General features: G+C 40.0%; 1 long non-coding RNA gene across 2 annotated transcripts in view; it reads left to right on the top strand.

Annotated features, from left to right (window-relative positions):
• The window catches only part of LOC148050552 (uncharacterized), a 41,362-nt gene that overhangs the window by 8,918 nt on the left and 8,589 nt on the right, over positions 1 to 23,855 (top strand). Inside the window, exon 3 of one of the 2 annotated variants that reach the window (XR_015701074.1) lies at positions 1,376 to 1,501. The exons of the other annotated variant lie outside the window; for it this stretch is intronic. This is a non-coding gene — a long non-coding RNA (uncharacterized LOC148050552). Of the gene's footprint in view, positions 1 to 1,375; positions 1,502 to 23,855 lie in introns of those variants that run through there. 2 annotated transcript variants of the gene reach the window in all.

Genomic DNA, 23,855 nt, shown 5'->3' with positions numbered 1-23,855 from the left:
CATCCTGAGCCAGTGGGATTCCACTGGGGACCAGCTGAGGTGGTGTCACAAGCAAAACAGCCATGATTTGGGGAACTGGGGATGGGGATGAACACATTATGTTTTCTTTCTGCCAGTCTTTTCTTCTTACTTGTTTTCCTCTGCTCCGGTGTGGTTATGCACAGGTCACAGTCCCTTTTGGACTGTCCCTGTCCTGGGGGCAATCATCCATGAGCTGTAGCCCCTCAGGGGTGTCCCTACCCTAGTGTGTGTCACCCATTGGCCACAGTCCCTTCACAGCATCCCCACTGTGGCACAGGTTCCGCTATGGGCTGCAGTCCCTTCAGAGGTGCACCTCCTCTGGCATGGAGCATCTCTGACTAGCACATCTCCATCTGTGCCCTCAACGATATCCCCGTCCATGTTTCTCCTCTGTTTCTCCTCTCCCAGCAGCTGCCACTGTGTCTTAAACATGTCTGAACAGAGGAACCATATGGTGGGTTGAAGTTTTGGTGTGTGATACGGGGTGCACATTGGTTTCAGAGCCAGCTGGAAGCAGCTGTGACTGCACAGGGCAGCTCATGGATTCCTCCCGGCAGGGCACCCTTTCAGCTCCTGGCTACAGAAAACCTGATGTTTGTGCCTAATAACAGCTGGGTGCAGTCTCTTGGCATAGCATGCCATGCCCCTGCAAGACAAACTCTTGCTGAGTGAGCTCCCAAAGTGTCTCAAGGTAGTTCAGGGTCTACCTAAATAGCAAATTCTGTTTTGCTGCCTTTTGGCTTGTTTATCCTGTTGTTGTGTGTTGTTACTTGATACCTATGAAATACTTAAAACTGAAATAGAAATCAACTGTACTTCTTGTTTGTTAGTAGTAAAGTCTCTTTGGAAAATGGCTCCTCCTCAAGGTTGTCAGTGTCCACTGTACATAACAGTTGAAAACAGAGGAGCAAAAATTAAAGCAAATGGAATTGAAAGTGAGGCTATTCAGAAATTAAATGTGTTAAAGATTTGTCACACACTGACTGTCTTTGAAGGTGCCTGCCTTCAATTACCAAAGATGAGTCTTGTAAAGCTCTGAGTTAGTATGAAGACTGAGGAGATGCTTTCTTTTATGTCTACCTTGCTAGGCAAAAATTGTTATTCTTTATCACAAGAAACTACTGACAACAATCCATCCCTGTGATGATCACCTCAGCAAAGACTGCTGTAATGATTTATATCTGAAGCTTGTGCCAGGCACCAACTTTACCTGGTATAAATGCTGCAGTTAATTTTCTTTGTATAAAAAATACACTACCAGCACGTTGCTATAGTTCCCAGGATCCTCCACAGTCTCTTATTTGACTTCTAGTATCCATTCAAGGGCCCTTAATCTGTTTTTCTTTATTTGCAGCTTGATGCAAAAGCTATGCTCTCAGGAGCCATGTAGTTAGAAAGCTCTGGACAAATGAGGAAGGTTCCTGGAGGAGGTCACCTGACTGCGGACGGAGCTAATGGATTAAATAAAAATGAATTTAAACAGCAATTTGCAATGCTTACCTGCTAGGATTTTTTTTTTTTCTGTGTCACTGCAGACAGAACTATATTAATAAAAAGGTCAGGAATCAAAGAAATCAGCAAAGAAATGAGAATTTGGACATACTTGGCTTAAATGTCCACAGGGACACACAGAGAGCAGGGTCTAATGTGAAGCATTCGTTGAATGTCCTAAAGACTTGAAAATGTGTAGGAATTGTGGTGATGACTGCCTTACAGGAAGAAGAAATAAACATAATTGTACTCATTTTAATTGTTAATTAGGCATAGAAATTTAAAAGGAAAATGGAATTTTTTTCCTGAATGCTGATCTGTTAGTCAATAGGAGCAGATTTTTTACTGTTGAGAGAGTCTGAAGACATCTGGATCCCAATAATCATTAACTTTGAGAAACAATTGGTCTCAACAAAATGACAATCATGCTAGTGCATTTGTTTTTCTGTTCTTCTTGGCTGGTATGTTTTGTTTTCTGACTTGCTTCTGTAATAGCAGTAGGAGAGGGGGTCAAGTCTGTTCCATGGCAGGCTTAGTTTTAACTCCTGTTGGAGCTCCTTCGTTGTTTGTGAGTTCCTTTTAAAATATATTTTGTAGGTGTTTATTGGTCTCCACTGAATGTGGGTATGGTTTCTCCTAGATGGGATCTTTTAAAATACTTAATCTGACTTCTGAATTGAATACTATTTTAAATACGAATAAATGAAAATTCATTTGAAAGGTAAAGGGGCTAGCATGAAAAAAAATAAAAGAGTTTAATTGACATTATGTGGCATTCTTATGAAAGACCATTTTAGGACTTGTAACCCAACCAGGGGCAGGCTGAGGAGGATTGTCTTTATAAGCACCTTTGAGTACAACTTCCTTTTAACAGTCTTTTGAATGCGGAGGAGCATGTTCAAGAGATCAGCAGAATGCACCTTTACAGATTAACCACTTGGTGTCACGAAAGCATAGCCCAGCATTGCTCAGATGTTGTGACATTAATCAGGCTGACTGTGGCTAGCATTATGTACACTTATTTTAAAGATATGCCTTCAGCAAAAGGCTGGCTCTTCTGTTTCTTTATTCTTAATTTTCTTTTCTCCTTGCCAATCATTAGGCTTTCATGATTCATTTTATTTTCTTTTTCCCTGATCTTTATCTTGCTCTTTGGCTGCATATTTTGGTATGCTAAAATGCTGGTAAGACCAAATCCTGCTGGAATGTGTTTGGTAGGAGTTGTGTGCAAGAAACACAAGCCTTTCCTAGGATATTTTCTATGCTCACGATTTGCACCCAGAATTGCAGCTTGAAAAAACGAATCTTTAAAATAAGCTCTCTGAGCTTAAAATGATTTATACAGGGGAGTAAAGAAGTAGGTTATGCATCTACTCAAAAATAAACAAAACTCCCCACTGTTCTAATTAGGGAAAAGGATGCTATAAACTGCACAAAGAACATCAAGGACAGCTAGATAACAACTTGATGTTCCTTTTAAGGATTTAAATGAGCTTGCTTTTTTTGTGTGTGTGTATTACATTGTTTCTAACCTTTGCGCAAGCATTCAGCGAGACAGTGAACAGCCTGTCTCCATCCTTTCCACCTTATGAATATTTTGCAAAGCCAGAGCAGCCACAGCTTTGCTATCTCTGCCCTGGGAAAAGCACAGTTCATACTGCAGCCAGTTTCCCTGCCACTGTGCTGCTTTGAGCGTGGAAGGGTGAAGAAGAAAGTAAGGAACAGGTCTGATCAGCCAAGTGGAGGATGTAATATAGAGATGTGGAGTAGTAAACACATTTCTAGCCAAGAACTTCTTCTCTAGAAATACAGTGTGTTATATATCATGTATCTCAAATTAAAACACAGAGTCGTATCCAATACCACAGTATCAAGGTATTTTAGAGTATCTAAAGTCTAGGTCTGTCCCCAAGTTTAACGACTTGAGTTCATCTTTGAAAGTATTATGGCTTCTTAGAGGTCCTAGCTTCTCCTTCAGACAGAGCAGAAATTACTCTGAACCCAAGTAGGTTCATCTGGATGCTCAGTTGTTGTCTACATGCTTAATTAATTGTAGTTCAGGTGCTCGTGGTTTTTTGCCAGTATATTTGTCAGAGAATCCCCAGTTCACTTCAGTTTTGTGCAAGTTCCCCCTGCAACAAAAATGAAATATAGGTTGTGACTGCCTCTTCAAGGAGTCATTCCTCAGAATTGGTCTAATAATGAGTTAAATTTAGATTGAGAGTTACTGAAGTGATGATTTGGGGAAGACACCCTCTTGAGAGCATAGAGGCACAAAACCAGAACAGAGTAGATCCTATTAGCTGTAGTTTACCGTAGCCTAAGATGAATACTATCTGAATGCTGGTTCTTTCAAGCCACAAGCAACCCTGCCAAAAAAAGAATTTAAAAAGGCACTAACCCATTTTTTAGTTAATAAGTAGAAGTTGTAGTGAATTCCAGAAAGCGAAGTCCTCTGACTCTAGTGCTGGCTGATGCATTAGCCGTAGTATTTTTCAGAAAATGGAAGGAAAAAGTGAGATATGCTAATGAGGGTTGTATGTCATTGTGTATGCAGTCTTTCTAGTTATGTAAATAATTGGCTGTCACATCACCTGCTTGCTGTCTCCTAGCTAAACATATGCGTTTAAGCTTTCTGATACTTTACTGCTGTAATACTTTGGAATCTAACGCAAATATATTTAGAACGGAAGTATGAGGTTACATAGCATCGTGGCTTACAGGGAATTTCCATATACCTCACATTTAATGAAGCTTCCTATCCATTTCCTTTATGATTCAATTGATCACTCCAGCCTTTGACATGGTATGCTGGTACTTGGCAGCATTTCCTTTTTCCTAAATCAAAATTGGCCTGTGGGTATCTTAAACATTTGGATGTGGAAATCTCATTTTCTGTCCTCCAAGGCTATCAGAAATAGTCCAATTTGAAGAAAATGTCTGGTCTCCTTGAATTAAAGAAGAAAGAAAAGCAATATGTAAAGCTACAGAATAATCTTGCACTTATTATATGCCATATCCCTGTCACTGCCCTGACTCTTTACACATCCGCTCTGAATTAGTTTAAATAGTCATTAGCATTCCACATAGTGCAGCATATAATAGGGATTGCAGTGCTGATTCTAGGCGAGTGGCAACGTGAACTTCAGGGGGTTGTTTAATATTCATTGTACACACTTTGAAAAAAGACAGAGCATGTTTTTCAAACTTCGCTGCACATCTGTGCATCGTTGCATGTGTATTGTGGGCCCTGGTGGCCACTGAACAAGCTGGGCCAAATCTGCCCTCAGTTGCACTGTTAAAAGTCTGGATAAATTCCATTCTTTTAAAAACAGAGATACCCTATTTACACCACTGTAGCAGAAGGCAGATCAGGCCCACTGTTTGTTTCTGGCTGCCGTGATCGGCTGATGGTCTGTGGTTAATGATATTACAGGCCTATAGGGATATCTATGCAACAGTCCCAATTCAATTTGCTGATTTTAAATACACACGCTGCATTGAGACTCTTCTTAGGAAGAAATAAAAAGGAAAAATGAATGAATGCCAGCCTCCTCTGATTTCAAAAAGGATCTTTCAGTAGAGCCTCCTGGTCCCTAATCTTCCATGTTCTTCTACATGCACCTACTCCCCCAAGAGCTTCTCTTGTCCCCAGGGTCAAAGCCTTAGATCCTCTTGGATTTTCTTGGCTGTAATGCTGGGTTTCTAGGTAAAAGTTTTGCATGCTAGTGTATCAGTGTACTTAAAGTACTTCCTCTTAGAAACTGCAAGATCGTCTCTTGCTGTGTATATTCTGCCGTACTTCCTTGCTGAGTGCTAGAACCAAGCCCAGTTCTCACGTGGCAGAACACACCACTACTTACAGAGGAGGTGTATGTCAGGTAGTCTGATAAATTGATTTTGTTTTTTATTTATCCTGATTTATGTGGTTCTGGTTGCTCTTTTTTAATTTGCTTAGTTTATGTTACACAGCATTGATACAATTCTTCCTTTAACTACAGAGGTTTCAGGGTTAACTTTATATTGAGTTTATTTGAGATGCACAAGAATGTTACTGGGATAAGTGATTTTTGTTTGTTCCCGTATGTCTGTTGTCAGTAGAAATGATGCTAATAAAGCATGTATGAGCTAAGATTCTTTACTTCATTGTCCTTGGTATTTAGAAACAGAGCATTTCAGAACTGACTGTAAATATGGAGAAAAATTTTATGCCAGCTATCATTGATAACTAGTTCACTGTATAAGTATAATGTATGATGGTTATAAGAGGTGCTTTGTGAATATGGCAAAGATGTATTATTTTTAGATACAGTTTTTGGAATTAGGGGAATGTATTGAATCACCTTATACAGTCCCTGGAAAAATAATCTATTTTTCTAACCTCTGCCACCACAGTTTATAAGAATTGGCATTTATAACACTTCATTCTGAATCACTGACATTACGTGACAGTATATTTATTCTTTTAATGATGCTGGTAACAAATTTGCTCAGTTCATAACGTTTTTTTTTTTTTTCTATCTGCCAACCCAACCTGGGATCTGAATTCTGAGCATTTTTTTCCTTACTTCATTGGCCCCATCCTGCTTGGTAGCAATGATAATCTTAATGAAGGTATATGAGAAAAAAGGTTTATATGACTCCCTCCTTGGGGCAAAGGTTAAGGAAAAAACACTGTAATAAAAAATTGAATGGAAAACATTAAATTGATAAAAGTATATCATGCAAGATGTAATTGATCTTTACAGAATTGCAATCAGTGGGTGTAGTTCAGGCTACATAAATTTTATGAAATTTAGATACATTTTATACATTTTCCACAAATATATGTCACTGCTAGCGTGTGCTCCTGGCATTTCTGATTGTGGTTCCGATTCTTCTTACTTACATGAAAGCAACTGAATAAACACTCAGTAAGCACTTACTGACTGTCTGTGGTACCAAATGTGACCTGCAAGTGCCTCTTCACAGCCATTGTTCAAGTACGACTTCATGTCTGCCCAAATCTGTGGTCCTGCTTCTGCTTACTGAACAGTGATACTCATGTTGTTGTTTTTACCAGCATACTGCTATACACACCTGTGACATCTCCTCCTGACACCTCTGATGAGACGACCTTGCAGCAAAGAATGACTGATTTTATGCTTTTCACTGGTGGTAGTCTACAAAAAAGACCACAACCACCAATTAATCTGTTTAGTACTGTAGGCTGAGCAGTGCATACACTCTGATTAAAAATGGGTGTCTTTATCTTCACCTAACCTTGAAGGTGTCACTGAGTCACCCTGAAGCCATCTTTCATGTTGCAATGGATTTATCTTTGCTCCTTCCTTCTCACACTGCAGCCACATTTACTTGCTCAGCCAGACGACCATGCTATCTGCCTAGAAACCCATTTGCCTGATTTCTATGTGGTGATTATTTTCATCCTCCCTCTCACATTAGTCATCTTGACCACACAGTGACTGCCCATCAACTTCGTTCTTGTTGGGCTTCAGCTTTCATCAGCTCTTCAGCCAAGTCTTGATTTAGGTGAAGTATTATGAAACCTGTGTGAGGACAGCCTTTTCTTTGTCAAAAAAAGTGCAGATAAGTCCCAGTTGATAAATTTAAGGAGTGATAATGCTAGAGAGGGGACTGAACTTCGTTACTTCATAGTGAAAAGGCTTTAGGGCTAACACTAGTTGACTCAGGAGGAAAAAGATTGGGAGATTGCAGTCTGGAGGTTGTTTAGTACAGTTATCAGGAGGATGAATACTTCATCTGTAGTCAGCTCTGTAGAAAAAAATAATTAAAGAAACTAAAATTGAAGTACAATAGCTGGAAATTACTCTAAATAATGAGAATATACAGAGACCAAGCAAACAAAAAGCCACAAAAGGAGTAGGAACCAGAAGGGCTATACCTTTTATTTCTTTGGTGTTATGGTGATATGACTCATCCCTCTGTGGCTTTCTTTATTTGGTATTCATTAATCACTCCACAAATAACTCCCTGACTCATCTAAGTTTGGAGCTAAACATCTCAATTTTTGAAAGAAGTTTCATGCTTGGGAAAGTTGCCGAGCTGACAAAATTGTATAACGTCTGCATCTATGAATTGCTAGGTCTTAAGTAGGGGAGCTTCAGATTTTTCCCCACTGGCCCACTGTTCTTCAAACCTGCCCTAAGGGATACACCTCTCTGAGCACAATAAATGTTCAGTTGCCTTACTTGTTGAGTGTGGTCTTAACTGTGAAATAGAGCACTTTAGCAGTCATGTACTTCTCCTAAAATGGAACAGACAAGCGTATTTATTTGTTTTACTTCTGATTTGAAGCAGTGCTTTAAGGGTGAGAGGTTTTTTGTCTTACTTCCCAACTAAGATATCCCAACAGAGATTCAGCTGACCTAAACTGTAACATTATTTCTTGCTGTGCAATCTGCATTTAAGACTGGCTGCTGCTTATTGTGCTGGTTTTGGCTGGGATAGTTTTCTTCTTAGTAGCTGGTATGGGGCTATGTTTTGGATTTGTGCTGAAAACAGTGTTGATAATAGAGGGATGTTTTAGTTATTGCTGAGCGGTGCTTACACAGCATCAAGGCCTTTTCTGCTTCTCACCCCACCCCACCAGCGAGCAGGCTGGGGGTCACAAGAAGCTGTGGGGGGACACAGCTGGGACAGCTGACGCCCACTGGCCAAAGGGATATCCCACACCATATGACGTCATGGTCAGCAGATAAAGCTGGGGGAAGAAGAAGGAAGGGGGAGGATGTTCGGAGTGACGGCATTTGTCTTCCCAAGTAACCATTGCACGTGATGGAGCCCTGCTGTCCTGGGGATGGCTGAACACCTGCCTGCCCATGGGAAGCAGTGAATGCATTCCTTGCTTTGCTTTGCTTGCGTGCACAGCTTTTGCTTTCCCTATTAAACTGTCTTTATCTCAACCCATGAGTTCTCTCACTTTTACCCTTCCGATTCTCTTCCCCATCCCAGCGGGATGGAGTGAGTGAGCGGCTGTGTGGTACTTAGTTACCGGCTGGGGTTAAACCACGATACTTACGTATCTTAAAAAACTTTTTTTCTGTTAAATATCAATACCAGATCCGAACCGAGCTGCTTCCGAGTAAAGTAAGCCTTGAGGTTTCTGGAGCATGCCCTGTCGGGGAGGGCTCCACTAGATGGCAATGTGTATCCAGATTCTGTTTCCATCTGCTTTAGTGGGAAATCTTCCAAGTTCATCAGCAGATTTTGCTGGTGGAATAAAATATTTAAAAGTTCCATATGACAAAAACCTTATTTAATTAAATGATCTTGATTATTTTGTTTAAATTAAAACCATTGTGCGTTGTTTTAATATTGCCAGATTAATGTGCAAAAAAAGGAGTTTTGTAAAATGTATGTTTTCTTTCTCTGCCCCATTCCGTATCATAAAATATATCTGTTCACACAGTATTATTTTATTGAGACGGATGACTCTGTATAGCAAATACAGGTAATTATATCCATTCATAATTCAAATAATACCCTTTTTTTAGTGAAGGAAACATTGCAAGTTAATTGTGCCTGTCTTTCTATCACTTGTTGTACTTGGCTCTAGCTTAGCTGAAGATTGCTTTTGAGAGCATCCTGACTCATACACGTAGACTGTAACACTGACTGACACCAGTCAGTCCCCTACAGATTAGGGAGGTCTTTGTGGGGCAGAGATGAGAGTGTGTGTGTGTGTGTGTGTGTGTGTATGTTTCGCTTGTCAAAAGAGAGGCAGGAAATACTTTCCCAGTGATGAAAGGCAGGAATAACTCCCTCTTCAGCCTTCGTAGAAGATATTCCTCACTCCTTTATTACTGTTGGGCTCTGGTGCCTTCCTTCTTTACATGAAGTAATGGATAACTAGAGGCGGTTCGTTTCAGGGGCTGGGTGCAATAATACGTGGGGAGCAGAAGGACTCGGTGCAGAAGAGGCTGCATTTCACCACAGAAGCAAAGTGGAATCAGGATGATACTGAGGGAGACTGTTTTAGCAGATTTTTAACAGTTCATCACACACACATACAAAATGAAGCTCATTTGTAAGACAATGAAGGAAGAAGGAGCAGGGCTGTGTGAGAGAGAGAAAAACAGCTCCTCCAGGAACTACAGTACTATTAAGACCTGGTTCCCAGTGGATGTCTGTGCCTTATGGGGTCTAATAGGTATGAGCTCCAATCTAATCTTTGCTAGCAATTGGAATATTCAGAGACTGCTGAGAAACACCAGGTTTCTCTTTCAAGGGGTATCTCAGGTGACTAATAATGTCAGAATGCATGCTTTAGCCTCTCCATCTTTGGGGCACTAATGCGGTCTCTCTCCTTTCGTTGCCTGCCTATTTCCAAGCAACTTCCTTTGAGACCCCTTTGTCTTATTTGGCTGAAATTGAACGTAAGGTTCAAATATTGTCAAAGGGAAAGAGACTGGCAGAAACAGACTGAGGTATGGGCACATAGCAAGAGTACGTAAAAGCAAGTTTTCATCCCTCATGGTGGTGGGGGGAAGAACAGAGTAAAAAAATTCCATTTCTGTTCCTCGCCTTAAGTTTTTGAGGAGACACAAGGTCAGTACTGAGGAAATGAGGCTGAACAGTATCTCCTGCCACACATGAGATGCCATGTATTTTAACAAAAATGTAAATATTTTGGGTGATGGATATTCATCTGAATTGGATTCCTCAGGGTGAATGGAAATGGACTTTTTTTGATATGCTGGTGAGCTGCTTGTCTCTCCTTTTACCCTCCTTGTAGCCTCCTGAATTGACAAGAGACTGCTAATTTTCACCACTAGAGCACCTGAGCAGTTCTTACCAGACACGGTCACCAACTTCCCTACAATAAAGGCAGCTTCATAGAAGTGCACGTTACTGAAGGAATTCGAAAGACTTGCTTCTGTGTAACTAAATCTGTGAGCTGTAAGCATGCATCTTTAAAGATTTCATTCTGGCATGTTGTTGAGTTTGTTGTGTTTAATTTAGTAAGGTAAGAAACTATTCGCACAATGTTGTTGCCCTGCCTAGTTGTAGTCTGTCTTTAGAGAATATCTAGGAATTGTGCAATATATTGAAACACATCGATTTTCAATTTGTTAAAAGCACTGAGCATGTTCACAACAGTATTTCAAAAATATGCTTTTGTTAATATAAATGTGTGAGGTAACGTGGTCTTGTTGAGTTGTCTGAGTCAGCCGTGGAAAATACCTGTTTATTCGTGCATTGAACCACTTCCCACAGCCATGTCTTGACACAACCACTGAACTTTGCTTTCCCATGCAGTGGGATTGTGCAATGAAATATCTTATTCAGGATAGATGCCTCATTCAAAATAAGGCCTTGGTGACCTTGTTTCTTGCTTACTTGAAAAGTTCTGAACTGCATCGCAGTCCTGCAGGGAGGTAACTGCAACTGCTACAAAAACAGTATGCAAATGAAAATCATGCCCTGAAACTACTTTGGGAAAAACAAAACCCAGCATGACCCAAGAAAACAGAAAAATCCCCTCCAATCTGCCACCTGATGTCCTTTGACTAGTTCTGCAATTCAGTCACCAGGGCAAACCAGACACCCTGAGCATACTGAATGTTCCTGCCTTGCACAATGCAAAACTGCAGATGTGCTTTTTACAAAAATATCAACCTAAAACTGAAACACTTATTTAAAACTGGAGATGTGATAGACAACGGCATCAGCAACATATGTCACACAGCATATGAATAAATCACGTCCCATCGATGGCTAATGAAAGGCTTTTCGATATGCTTAACACTAAATTACTTTTGATTAAAAAGCTTACTGGAGAGACAAATGTAAACTATAGCTAGGTGCACTCACGTTAGACAGTTGTGTGCTGAATCTAATTTGAAATGGATAAGTGCTAACACATTTCATTTCCTGCATACTCAGTGAGACAATGTTCACATTTTTTTTAAACAGTAATTTCGAGTGAGTCTTTCAAAGTGCTTGAGTCAGCAACACAGCAAGAGTGTTTGGAAAGATGATCATGCAAATGGAACTTCAAGTGATTTAATATGCTCACCATCACAGGTAGATAGCTTGATCTATGGCATACTTAGAATGATGGAACAAGCTGTGTACATCAGTGGCGTATTTCAAGCTGTTAGTATTCTTAGCAAATAATGTTTAATACGGGTTTATTTTTAGTCTGGAAAACTTACCAGGAAGTGTGATGAATAGCAAAATTATGGAAGCAACAAATAAATGAGAGTAGGTACCTGGATGTAATAGCAGAGGGGACAGAGAAAATAAGCTGGTTGGGCTGCACCGTAACTTTTTTTAAGCTCCTTATGCTAAATTGTGTCAGAACTGTTATTTCTTATGAGTATTCCTCAGATTGGAATCTGGCAATCTAAGAGGAATAGCATGTGTGGTACTAGTCATCACAGGAAGGAAAGTATGTAACTATGTGGAAAAGGGTGCAACACCGAGTTCAGAGTCAAAGAGGAGAAGTAAGTACCTTGCTAATATCTGAGGTAATGGAAGTACTGGGAATCGGGTAACTTCGTACCAGACAAGGGTGTTTCCAAATGTGAAAAGCCTTGAGGTGAAGGAAAGAAATGTTGTGCACTGATAAAAGCTTTTTAAAAAGGTAGAGTCAGTAATGATTTTTAAAAACGTAGCCAATTATGTTTGTGATTCTTTTTGCCCCAAGGTAATTATATTGCATTCTAAAAAAATCACCAGGCACATAGTCCTGTCCTAGCATCACCCTTTTAAAACTCCCAGAAAACAATGAGTATGCTCACTTTTCACTCAACAGTACTCCCAGAACAGTTTTTGCCCTCTGTAGCAATCAGTATAAACAGAATTTTTCACAAAAGAAATGTGTGCCTTTTTGGAAAAGGATGTAGTCTTTGCAGCTCTGGAAGTCTGAATAGGTAAACACTTTTTTTTACACTGTTGGTGGGACTTAAAAATGGTTTTGACACATACTGATATCACTAAGTTTTTCAATACAAAGGTATAGTTTGAACATAGCTAATATTCTTACTTCTCTTCTGACCAGACTTTGGCCACAATTTCTGTGATGACAGCAGTCGTCTATCTGGTTTGGTGTCTGTCCCATAGCAGGAAAAGGAGACGTGAAGCCTCTGGACTATAGTGAGGCAGAGTACCAGCTGGTTGGACACAGGTCTGTGCTGAACTGAGCAGATACAATAATACATTTGAACAGCTCCAAAACAGTTGCTTTAGTGTGCTTTTTTTCCTGAAATTTCTGCTTCAAAGTAATAATTATTCTTGATAATAATTTGTCTTTTTGTCCAATCTGGTTGCAAGCAAATTAAAAAAACATTGATTTCCAGTAGGATAGAAATTATAGAAAAGTCTACATTGAAAGGGACCATGGAGATTGCCTCGTCCAGCTTTCTGTTGAAAATGGGGCCCTGGATTAGGTTATCCAGGGACCTGTCAAGCTGAGTCTTCAGTGTCTCCAGCAAAGGAGATTCCACCCCTTCAAGATTTAGTTGTCACAGAATCAGAGAACGGTTAAGGTGGGAAGGGACCTCTGGAGGACATGTGGTCCAATCTCCCTGCTCAAATGGGTTGCCCCGGACTGTGTGCTCACAGTGAAGTATTTTTTTCCTATATCCAGATGGCATTTCCCCTGACACAAATTGTGTCTGTTGCATCTTCTGTCACTGTGCATCCTTGTGCAGAGAGTAGCTTCACCTCTTCTGCATCTGCCCTTTAGCTTTTAGAAGACTGTCATTAGGTCTCCCCTGAGCCCTCCCTCCTCTAGGCTGAACAAACCCCATTTTTTCCATGTTTCTTTGTATACCAGATTTGTCAATCCTCTAATCAACTTGGGGCCTCCTCCAGTTCTTCAGTGTCCTTCTTGAGCTGCAAAACAGGATGAATTATTCCAGGTGTGGCCTGACAAGCACCAAGAGGAATCATCACATCCCTCAAGCTGTTGGATTACCTCTGGCTGATGCACCCCAGGACTCTGTTGGCCTCACTGTTGCCAGGGCACACTGCTCGCTCAGGCTGAGCTTGCTGTCCCACAGCGACCTTCCTAGCAAGGCAGTTAGGTGTCCCCCACCAGGCAGTTAGGTCTGTCACCAGGCTCATCTGTCTGTCTGATCTGCTGACTCTTCTTACTCAAGATGTGACTTTCGGTCACAACAACCCCATGCAACGCTACAGGCTGGGGGAGGAGTGGCTGGAGAGCTGTCTGGCAGAAAAGGACCTGGGGGTGTTGGTTGACAGCCACCTGAACATGAGCCAGCAGTGTGCCCAGGTGGCCAAGAATAATGTGGCCAGCAGGACCAGGGAGGTGATAGTGCCCCTGTACTCGGCACTGGTGAGACCGCACCTCGAGTACTGTGTTCAGTTTTGGGCCCCTCACTACAAGAAGGACATTGAGGTGCTGGAGCGTGTCCAGAGGAGGGCAATGAAGCTGGTGAAGGCTCTAGAGCACAAGTCTTATGAGGAGAGGCTGAGGGAGCTGGGGTTGTTTAGCCTGGAGAAGAGGAGGCTGAGGGGAGACCTTATTGGTCTCTACAACCCCGTGAAAGGAGGTTGTAGTGAGGTAGGGGTCAGTCTCTTCTCCCTAGTAATGAGTGATAGAACGAGAGGAAATGGCCTCAAGCTGCACCAGGGGAGGTTTAGGTTAGATATTAGGAAAAACTTCTTCACCAAGAGGGTGGTCAAGCATTGGACCAGGCTGCCCAGGGAAGTGGTTGAGTCTCCATCCCTGGAGGTATTTAAAGAACAGATAGATATGGTGCTTGAAGACATGGTATAGATGAACTTGGCAGTGATAGGTTGACGGTTAGACTCGATGATCTTAAGGGTCTTTTCCAACCTTGACGATTCTATGATTCTATGATTCTATATCTTCCCAGGCTCCCCTCCACCACTCTTTGCTGCCTGTGTGTGGATCTCTTGCGAGAAAAATCTAAAACACGAGTTAAATGATTAAATTTTTCTGGTCCAAGGGAAGTAAAAATACAGTGCTCCTGCTAGAGGTTTAGAAAAAGGGATAGGCATGTCATGTCATGGTGTAGTAAGCTTCCTGTCAGAGTAAAGGTATCCCAAGCCCAAATTGTACTTGAGCCTGGCCATTACCGAGGAGTCAGCTTGAATACTTAACTGTCTTGTCTCTGAGGAAGGGATGACAGGCTGTTCTTTTTCTGTTCAGTGAATTATTTAATTAATGGTGGATATGTGCATTTTAGCTACCCTTTACTTAACTGCTGTGATTGTTTTGTTTTTTTTTTTTTAATTTGTAAGTACAGAAGAAGGGAGTCAAATACAAAAGAGGTACAATCAGCTCTCCAGTCCAAGTGTCAGCCTCTGTGGTCGTTCCATTTTACCTTATCTGGCTGAAATATCCTAGTCCTTCACGTGAAAATCAATTACATCATAACTCTTCCTCAGCCAGACCAATGGTACTTCTGAACAGAATACTACTAAACCATTATCTCAGAACAATGATTTTTCTCTAACTTTTCTAAACTGTCAGTTTAACTGCATTAAGGGTATTATACATATTGTGTTTTTAACTGGGCACTGTTTCTAGTGTTCACGTAGACTACCTAGCCTACTGAGACAAATGTCTTGTTTTTCACAATTCATCACCATTACTGTACCTGTGGAAAAATGTGTATTCTTTTTGTGCTGAACCCAACTTGAGGTTAAAAAGTACTATTTTTTAAATTCCCTAAATCAGTCATGGACATATTGTTGTTAATCTTCTTTTGGTAAATCTTAGATTAATCCATACACATACACTTTAAACTGCCCTCTACATTTTCTGCAACCCAGAGGAGAACACCTTGTTATCAGGATGAAGAAAATAGAAGTGGAAGAAACCATAGTCTGTACTCCATTTGCAAAAAACCTTTGCAAACCTGAACTCCATGCCTAATAGAAATACAAAGTAAAAATTAACATTTGAAAAGGAAAAAGTAAATGTAATACATATTGCATGAACATGTTATAGTTGTATATATTCTCTGAAATCAAATGCTTTAGGAGAAGACATGGCTTGAGTTTATAACAAAGGCTGAGGTATATCAGATTAACCTCTGATCTGTAGCTGGGTATAAATGCTGAGATAGTTGGGTAGTGTTTAAGAGAGAAGTCAAGATAACTTCCAGTGATGTATCACTGGGCACCTCAAGAAATAAGTGGTGGAATTCAGCTGAATGTTTTCAGAAAGGGCAATGTACTGTAACTTTAGGATATCATCCCTCCACAGCACTTCACTTTCCCACTTCTCGCAGCCATGGAATTGGGTATGCAAGCCCCATGCACAGCACGCAGCTCTCACCAGTCATTTCTTCATCTTCTGCAGCACTGCTTGCTCAGCTCATCACTTGGGTCACAGCAGTCAGTGGATTACAGGGGCTTATATACCTCATTTGAAATCTTTTCACACACAGTTACGCCGGGGGTGGTACCCCCTCTCGGCATCTTTGCTACAGCTCTGCTTATGAGGCTTAACAACATAGGATAGGTGCAGAAAGATACTCTGGGAGACTGGGAGTGTGGAGCCTTGTAAGTGAACTGAGTCAGGTCTGACACAAGAGGAAGAGCTGAGATATAGATAACAGTCTCGTTACTATAGTGACAAAAGGGAGTATTTATTGAATCTGACAGTGTCCTTTTCAGCACTTGACATAATACGTATCTTTTCTAAAATAACAATAAAATTTACAGTAGCAAAAAAAAGGCAAATGTGTAAACTGCGTATGCTGCTTTCTGGTATATGCATATTTATTTCACAAAGCTACAATGGGAAAAAACTGCAAAATATCAAGCCTGGTAACACAAAAAGAATGCATAAATAGGTATACATGAGCTGTTCCATCAATGAACTAATGACTCACTCACACTAACGCTTTCATATAAGCTCTTTGGTTACCTGGCAATACGTGGAATAGAATCTGATCAGTAAAAATAGTACTGTTTTTAAAATCACCTCCCAATTTCTGTTTTATTTGTAAACACCTACTGTTAGCTTCCTTTGTGACACAGCTCCCACAGAGTGCATAAAGAACTGCATTATCAATTAATTTGCCTGGCTTCATTCCCCAGCTGTACATCAGTGTCACACTATGCATTAAAATAGCGGTCTTCATAAATTTTCCAGTAGGAAATAAAAGCAGAATGATACTTTTTGAAGCCTAACTGAGGACTGATAATACAGACACACAATGTTTTCACTACTGCAAAGAGAGAACTTTCATACTGATAAAAATCCTTCGTGTTAAAAATTAGGAACAGGGTCCCTAGTAATTTTTTCCTAAGAGGCTTTAAAATTTCTTTTTTCTCAAGCCTTCAGTGTTCTCTACTGCAATGCATGTATTAATATTATTGTTTAATTCTTTTCTACTCTTGGATACTATTTCAAAGAAAGTTAACTGTTTGTTATCATATAGTATTTTCTTCAACTTTCATAAAATGATTGCATGTTTTAAGCTCCCTTCATCATGACATGTTTAATGCTGTGTTCTCCTTCTTTTTAAAAAGATTTTTCCCAGGTCTGAATCTTCATTTTAGACAACAGAGTTGTCATTACTCAACTACTATCCTGCGTGGACCTTTAATGCAGGCATTAAACGTTGATCTGTCTAATGGGTTAAATCCGTAGGAAAGAAGAGCTGGGAGGAGGTGTTGTAATGCTAATGCAAAATAGCTGGAGGTGACTAGCTGAGGAGGGTACTCAGGGTACCCCTCCAGGGTACTGTCTCTCAATGATTACCCTGCATGTCAACGTCTCTTGTCCCTGGCTTGGGAGAGTGACTTCTACAATGTGAAAGCTCATGTATGTGCAACGCTCATTTAATCTTTGGCTGACTTGCTGATACTACCGACAGAAGGGAGAGTTTGAGCCATCTGCAGTGGCTGCGTTCTGGTGGACAACTTTGCTGTAGGATCTGGGCCGAGACGGCTGACTCATTTCACATAGATTACCCAACAGCCTTCAGATATAGCAATGTTGGTTGTTACTGACCTGGGCTGGATTCAAACTGGCCGTTAAAGCATGAAAGGCTCCATATGCCAGTATCTCCCCTGAGCCATTAGGTGACATATGGTTTCATTCTGAGAAAAATGATGCTGAGCTGATCTGAAATTATGTATGCAAAGGTTAAAGGTGTCTTTTGCTGTACCTTGTGGGAGCTTTTTACAGATATTTATATCACAGGGGAGAAATCCATAGTGTGGAAATTATAAATTCCCTCATTCATTTAGTATGCCTATTCATGTTAAATTGAATGATCAGTATCCTAAAATGACTGAAGAAGCCTGAGTTTTTTTATTTGTTTTGTGTTTGTTTTGTTTTTGGTTTTGTTTGTTGTTTTTTTTTTTTGTGGAGAGTGAGAGTAAAGACGGTTACATACTTACTTGTTTTGTTTTCATCCAGCTATGTTAACTGCTTATGAAAAATATGTCTATTAATTGAATTTCGATACACAGCTGCCATGTAACCTGTCGAGAGCTCTTGTATAGCCTGGCCAACAGGACTCCTACATCTGCCTTTGCTGCTTTTAGCTGATGGAGGCAGCTGAACTCCTGTTTCTGTAGTACTCCAAAATATGCTCAGAAAAGCTTTTGAGAAAATTTTAGGAGGTGATCGGAATAAGCTATCTACAATTGAAGATCATGTTGAAATTGTAATTTCTTCCAGGCTATGGATAAAAGTTAAAATATTCAATTTTCTTTTCCCATTTGAGTGAGTCCTGGTATCTAAACAACAGCACAGAGATTAGCTTCACCTAATTTACATTTCATGCAGTCCAGCAGAAAAAGAATCAGCAGACTACATTTCCTTCCCCCACCAAATTTTTATGAAATCTACTAAAACTGAGCTCTCGGTACATGAATATTTAGAATAGCAAGGTGACCTCATAGCTAGGTCTTGACTGCCAGTCTGAAAGACACTGAGTGGGGGAATGGGCCCAGATTAATTTTCCACTACTACTAGAGTTGCCCAAAAGTTTCAGTTGGAAGGGAAAAGAAGGCTAGGAGGAGCCCAGGATCTCGACTTACAAAAATCTGGTCATAAATATGTCTTCCAAGACTTTTGTCTACACCAGAGAATTACTGCTGTGCTTACCCCTACTAATTCTCACCTAAAATGCTTATGGCATAGTCATTTTACATTGAAAATATGGCATGAAACCTGAAGCAGACCTGTTGATTTCACTGAGAATTTTGTTGTGTTTTTATTCTCCTCACATTTCCTTCTTCTTAGTATACAATATAGGTGCAGATACTGCAGTGGCCATAGGAGACACGTCATTATTCTCAGACATGAGTCTACAACTGTTGCACAAAAGAAATGCTACTACCGATTCCCCTGAACTTTTGTTGTAAATATGTCCCCAGAAGAAGAAAATATGCTTGTTAAGGAAGGGAAATTATATGTGAGAGCATGCCTCAAGAAGAGGCAGAGAATGATTGAAGTTTTAAGAGAAAGCCATAGGAGAAAAGGTCTTTTATAAACCACAGAGAAGCCTGGAGCATACTCTGTGGGATCTGGAGGAAAAGATAAAACCAAGGAGTAAAAAAATGTGCACTGATAGAATGATGTAAGCTACCAAGACAAAGAAGAAGTGGTTGTGAAGAATGAAAATATGTATCAGACACCTGCTGGAATGAAAGGTGTGACAGACTAGGAACCGATTTAGAAAGGGATCCTGTCACTAACTATCAAAATCAGTTCATAAGAAACACTAATGGAAAAGGTGTTTTTAGTCTTTACTGCAAATAAGAGAAAATAGCATGTATTTTTGTAATTCAATTCCGTATGTCATTTTTGTAAACATATTATAAAATAGTACTTAGCCAAAGAATTGGAGTTGGGAATTTTAGACAACCGAGGATGTCGGAGTGAATTTGAATGGCTGGCTGCTGGAGTAATTCTGAGGACTGAATATATGAAATACAGTATGTGTATTATCCCACACTCAGTATATTTTGCTTCACTTTGTTTCTGTGCCATGTCAGTCTTCTGTTTCTTTTTCTGCTCTATGCTATCAGGTATAATTAACTGCAGTTTGGTTGTTTTTTTTTTTCCTAGAGCCGTCTACAAAAGCTCCCACTCTATGTGTCTGTGTAGCTCTCTTAAGCACAAACATGAAAAGAGCTGTCAAAAAAGCTGTCATGAGCTGGGCAGGGGCCAGTGCTAATTAACAAAAGGACTCAGAAGAGGAATAGTCTTATTCTGAGATCAAGCTTGGGATGTTTGGGCAGAAAAGAGCTAGGCAACACAGTCGTTTCTTTTAGTGTGAGAGCTCATAAAGCCACAGAGGAGGAAGCTGCAATAGTAAAGAGGAGGAGATGAAGCAGATGCATGAGGATTTCAGTAGTGTTGCTCTTCAGGCAGTGGCACTCCAAACCTGCTGCTTGCTGGGCAGGAAGAAAGGAGAGAGGGCAGACAGCTCAAGGATCAAGTTCAAGGTTCAAAACTGGGTCAAATTTTCCAATTGCTTAAGTTTTTTGCAGTCTCGTTCAATTTTAAGTGTAAATCAACACACTTTCACTTAATAGTGACTAGAAGGCTTGATGGAACAGCTGGGTACGGAGTGAGAAAAAACCCCATAAACTTACCTGCTCATGGGAGACAGAGAAGGAGAGAAGTTACTCGTGGCATTGCCCAAGTATCTTCTGAGTAGAAATGGCAGCTAAAGATCATTTCACTAAAACTGGTTGTACTGTCCCAAGACTGATTTGTAAGTTTTCTGTGGGAGGACAGGGCTGGTTTATCCCAAGGTGACTGCTTTCCATAGGGAAAATTAATCATTTACATTCAGAGTCTAAAATGCAGCTAAACTGTGTGAGCCTAAAGATTACATATGTCTCTGCAGAGTGCAAGCCAGGATCTGATATAAAATTTACACCAACAGTGGATGTAGAGTTTAGTAATGTGACTCAGGTTTTAAGCAGGTGGTTATTCTAGTGGATCTGCTCTGATTTTTGCTATTTTATACTTCAGGGCTATAAATCTTTACCACTTTCCAGTGTTTTACCCCTTAGAGAGGCTCATTTTTTTTTTTAAGTTACACGCTGATATTAATTTTAACATAATTCTGAACAGAACATGAAATGTATGCATTTTAAACCTTTTAACTTGATATAGTTAAACCAACACTTGGGTAATAAATGATTATTTTATGCAGGTTAACCAAAGTCTTTTTCATTTTTACATCTATTTCCAATAGGTGGCACTCCAACAATTTCTGTAAATGTTATGCTGTTTGAGTCTGAACTCTTGCAAAAGCAGAAGAGTCTGTGCAAATAATGAAAAATTGATTGTAGTTCTTTTATTTTAGACATCACACCAAGATCTTATGTGTTTATGAATTATATGTTCAAGGCTGTAAACTGGGGAAATTGCAGGGGAGGAGGAGAAAGAAATTTGTGGAATTGTTGGTTTATAAAATATTGTGAAATGTCCTACGGTAATTTGATTTAGTATTCTTCAGTCATCTCCCAAGACTACTACAGTCCTTGCCCAGGAAGTCTGGAGTGCCTGGAGTGGAGGCAGCTTTCCTGCCTGGGGTGCTCTGGCGTTTGATTCAATGAAGGAGAGATTCTTCTGACCCTCAGAAGAACTGCTGCCAGTGAGCAAAAAAGGGAAAGAATAGAGTTGAAAGAGAGACCAGATTACAGGAGGATGCAAGAAGGAACTATGAGGCTGGATTTACCTAAATTCACAATAACAGTAAAATATTCTGAGTAGGTCGATGTGCTTACCCCTAAAGCTGAGCTGACTCCAACTCCCTGCCATTCTTTGGCTGATGAATGAAGCTGGACTGAAATCCTGGCAACACTGAACGTGACGGCAGAGCTCCATTAAGTTGTAAGGGCTGAGATTTTACCTTGTGGCACTTATCCTCCATCTATCTATAGCCATCACCTGTGCTACAGAGAATAGCAAAGCTATGGCAAAAAACATAACTTGTTCTGAATGCTCTTTAAATCTAGTGTAGCAAAAAAAAAAAAAAATAGTGCTTGTGCTTTGCTTTACGTGAAGCAAATTTGGTGACTCAGTGTAGTCACTCTGTGCGCCAAGCAGAGGAAAGGCATACAATTCAAAAGATTGGGGTATCTTATTCCAGAAGAGCTTGATCTGCCAAGCAGCAGCATTATGACTGAGACCTTGTTATGCTGCTGGTATTATATGAGTTTCCCATGGATCTTTAGTTTTACTCAGGATAAACAATCTTGCACAGTGAAACTTTGGCAAAGTGAAAAATAATGCCTTGGTGATTTCTTGGTTTATGAGTGCTATTTTAGACATTCAGCCTGTCATTCTGAGTAACGGTTCATCCTTCCCTCTCCCCAAAAGAAGGAAATTGAAGTGAAATATGTTTCTGAGTTAACATACAGTATATTAACAAACTGCTGGTTCCATTTCCTAAAGGATAGTTTGGCATGGTTAATGGAGGTGGCAACCAAAATCCCTGAATGATAAAAGTGTTTTTTAGCTAAACTTGCTGAAATCTGGCAAGCCAAAACCAGAGGTAATATTAATTAAGAAGTTTTGGCATTGTGTATATTTAGTTTCCTTTTTGCAGTAAAGGGCACAGGATTTGCCTTCACTGCAGGTTTACTTGGAATACAGAGAGTTTTACCCTATATTAAATGTATTATTTTTAATTTTGATGGGATGAGTGAGCATCAATATGCAAAAACAATACATAAACATGCATAACCTGATTGTGGAGAGCTGTTTATCAGCACATAATAGGGAACTTCTTGGAACATTAACTGCATTGTAGAAAGTTTACCCTTTTGACAGCTGCTCAGATTGCTCCTTTGCCATGCCCTTCAAATCAGGTTTGATCAGAGCACCTCACTGTCTTTTTGTGTTGTCTATATTTGTGTTGATCAATCTGTCAAACCATGTTAAACAACACTACAGCTGGACTGTGCAATATACTTTATTTTTAGGTTTCTGGAAAAGGTTTGTGTCCTATATGAAAGCTATGGAGGAAAGGCATCATTATGGAGGAATCCTAATTGTAAATTGAACCACATAATTTCCTCCATCCCCAAATTAGCAGTATAAGGTAAGAGAGATTGGATTTCAAAAGCTGTGGCACTCTTCCCTCTGTTCCAGTTTACTTGTCCTTGATTCATCTGGAGAGAAAACAAGCATATTAAAAGGCACTATAAAGCAGATAACTTCCATGTACAAATAAGTACCTCTCAGCCTCATAAAGGTTTGAAAAGCCCAGCTATTTATCGTGTTACATTCTTGCTCGTTGCCTGGTTTCAGATATCAAAGCAATATGATCATACTTGTCAGGAGAGGAGTGAATTTCTTGTCGTGCCTTCCTGGTGAAGGGTTCAACATTTTAGCTCCTCCTTTACCTCATTTGTTCATCCTTCTTGCTGTCCTATAAGGGCTAAGATTTGGCTCCTTTGATAATTTACTTGTTTTAATAAATCTGAAAAGTGGTTGATTGGGCTGCGTAGACTAACCCTGACTTTTCCTTGGTGCTGACCAAAATGGCTCACATAGGCTAGCTCTCTGTGACAGCTTCAGTGGCAGGTTTAAGACTCCCAACAGATCAGCTATGTCAGATTTAGCTGCAGGAATTTTGGATGTTACCACCTGCCCATTTCTCCTTACCAGCTACAGGTTACTGCATTTCCTAGCCAGGATGACAGAATGGAAGTCATGTCTGTACTTCAGTTGTCCCAGGTCAAGGACTCGTGTTTCCATGCAAAACCTTCACTCTTGGCTTAAGCTAGTTCACCAAATTGTACCTGCATGGGCTGGGAGCCTGGGAACCTGGGAGAGAGACAACTGGGACCAACAATTAGGTACTGCAGTACCAAATCTGCCAAAACATCTCTGTGGAAGCCCTAGAAAACACCAAAAATTGGAACTTCTGCCTTGTGTTGCACCAATAGATCAGTTTTCAAGCCACAGAGCAGCAGCTGTTTGGGAGGGAAGAAGAAATGAATTTACTATTTAGTTTTCGTTTCTTAAAAAAAAGGATTTGATCTATCCAGATATTCTGACTCTTCTTCTCTCTCTCCTTTTGCCTTGAACTCATCAAAAAACATTTAAATTTAGCTTTTAGCTTGGCTATGAATAAATCTGTGAAATCATAAGTGGGGAAAATCTATATGCATAATTACTAAATATTTTTACATATACATATGCTGTATTTAATATTGATCTTTTGTACATTATGTTTAATATATTGAATATACAAATAATATTTTTGTTAATTATTGCTCAGCATTTTACTTTGTTCAAATGTATTTATATTTTTTGTGACAGTCTATGCCTACGCAAAGTTAATTTTTAACAGCATATCTTGCATTTAGTTGTATTGAAGAGCTAA

Source organism: Nipponia nippon, unplaced genomic scaffold (assembly GCF_047370975.1).
Source record: "Nipponia nippon isolate SJK-2023a ecotype South Korea unplaced genomic scaffold, ASM4737097v1 scaffold_8, whole genome shotgun sequence".
Lineage (NCBI taxonomy): Eukaryota > Metazoa > Chordata > Aves > Pelecaniformes > Threskiornithidae > Nipponia > Nipponia nippon.
The sequence above is the reverse complement of the archived record's forward strand: the minus strand, read 5'-3'. Positions and strand labels throughout refer to the sequence as shown.